The sequence below is a fragment of the Miscanthus floridulus genome, chromosome 4 (genome assembly GCF_019320115.1).
Source record: "Miscanthus floridulus cultivar M001 chromosome 4, ASM1932011v1, whole genome shotgun sequence".
Taxonomy (NCBI): domain Eukaryota; kingdom Viridiplantae; phylum Streptophyta; class Magnoliopsida; order Poales; family Poaceae; genus Miscanthus; species Miscanthus floridulus.
The window spans coordinates 75,203,501-75,205,434 of NC_089583.1; the positions used below are offsets into that span (position 1 = coordinate 75,203,501).

The window sequence follows — 1,934 nt, forward strand, 5'->3', positions numbered from 1 at the left end:
AAATATCATCATCATAACTAGCACGCAGCAACAAGAGGAAAATAGCACTGATTAAATCGATCTCAGCAGCAGTCAACTATTACACATCACCCACCATTCGATGTACAGAAACCCATCTAGATTACTGAGAGTACTCTCTAACCGATGCTATTTAACCAACTGCAAAAGTTAGTGCAGAACTCAATTTGATGAGCCAGGCTACTCCCAAACCTTGCAACCATTACCATCACACGATTCAACATGCGTGGTTTAAGACTCAGACAGCTTCCCAACCACTGCAGGCCTCACCTTGGGGGGCCGTCCACGCCCACGCTTTGACAGGTACAGCACTGGCATCAGCAGCAACGCCAGGAGCTGCAGCAGGCTCACCACTGGGATCGTCCACGGCGACCTTGGCCCTCTTGGGCGGGCAGGGGGCGGCCACGGCCACGGCCACGTGGGCTGAGCATGCCGCTGGTGGCCCGGTCGGTGTCCCACAGTGGTGGGGTCCTTGGGCTTGGGGGGGCGTCCGCGCCCACGCTTCACAGGCACGGCATTGGCATCAGCGATGACGACGGAAGCCGCCGCAGTGGGAGCTGAGTCCTCGGCGACGGGGTTCTTGGGTTTCGGCGGACGTCCGCGCCCGCGCTTGACAGGCACGGCAGCGGCATCAGCGGCGACGACGGGAGGAGCTGTAGCGGGCTCACCACTGGAGCCCACGGCAACGGGGTCCTTGGGCTTCGGGGGGCGTCCGCGTCCCCGCTTGGTAGGAACAGGGTTGACATCAGCAGTGATAACGGGAGCTGGAGCAGGCACGGCAGTGTCGTCAGCATCAAGGACGATAGGGGGAGCAAGCAGCCCCTCGTCATCGAAGTCGAGGAAGAAGGAAGTGGCGTCGAACACGCCAGTAGAGTCCTCGGCGTCGGCGGTGGCGGCGGGGTCCTTGTGCCCATCGGTGCGCAGCGGGGAGGCTTCCTCCTCCTCGTCGTCGTCGTCGGGGAGGAGGTAGTTGTTCCTGAGGAAGGCGAGCTCGCCGGTGGCCTTCATGCGGGCGAGGTGACCCGTGAGGATGGCGTTGTGCTGGGCCGGGAGGCTGGAGCCGTACCTGCCCTTGATGTAGTCCGAGATCGCAGTCTTGTTGGAGCCGTTCTCGAGTCCCAGCGCGCGGATTGCCTCCACGATCATCTGCGCGAGCGAGCGGCCGCAACACGGTCGACACGGTGGGCGTGCCCGGGAGCAGCACAGGGCAGATTAAAAAATTACCGCGGATAGATTGGCGGCGGAAACAAAATGTAATGGGAGAACCGGAGAATCATACCTCAGGGTAGGACGGGAGCGGGGGCGGAAGCGGGGGGGGAGGGGCGGCGCCGTCTTCGCCGGCCATGGATGCGGCGGCGCGTTGCGCGTGAACGGGGTTTGGAGAGAGGATTTGTTGGGGTTTTGGCTGGGTCGGTGAAGGCGACGGACGGGGAAGACGAGAGGAGAGAAGGGCTGGCTGCTCCGTGCTGCACAGGGGAGGATTTACAGTCGGGTGTGTTGACGTACTACACCGACTTGTGGGCCTAACAAGTTTGAGTCGAGGCCTTGGACGCACCCAAAAGGGTATGTATGAAACAGGTTTTCGTGTGCCACGGTCCACGACGGACGGATGCGGCTGGCGGAAGCACCGGAGAACACGGAGAAGGTGACGGGTAGGCACACCGCACGCAAATCGGTGCAGGGCTGGATCCGGTTCGATTTTTTATGGATATGTCCACGGAGCGCTCGGTGTTTTGAGGAAAAACAAATGATTTCTGGACCGTTGATGTGATCATCCAATGCCTCAAAGCTCATCCTAAACTCTACCTCTTCTTTCACCTTTTGAAGCGTAGTCGTGGCCCACCACCCAATGTTCCGCCGTGAAGCTCCGGACAACGTCTGCGGTGACCTTCCTTCTTCCCCTTCCCCCTCTCGGT

General features: G+C 60.3%; 1 pseudogene; it reads right to left on the bottom strand.

Annotated features, from left to right (window-relative positions):
* On the bottom strand, positions 1 to 1,490 carry LOC136551746 (HMG-Y-related protein A-like; annotated as a pseudogene).
* Positions 1,491 to 1,934: the final 444 nt, after the last annotated feature.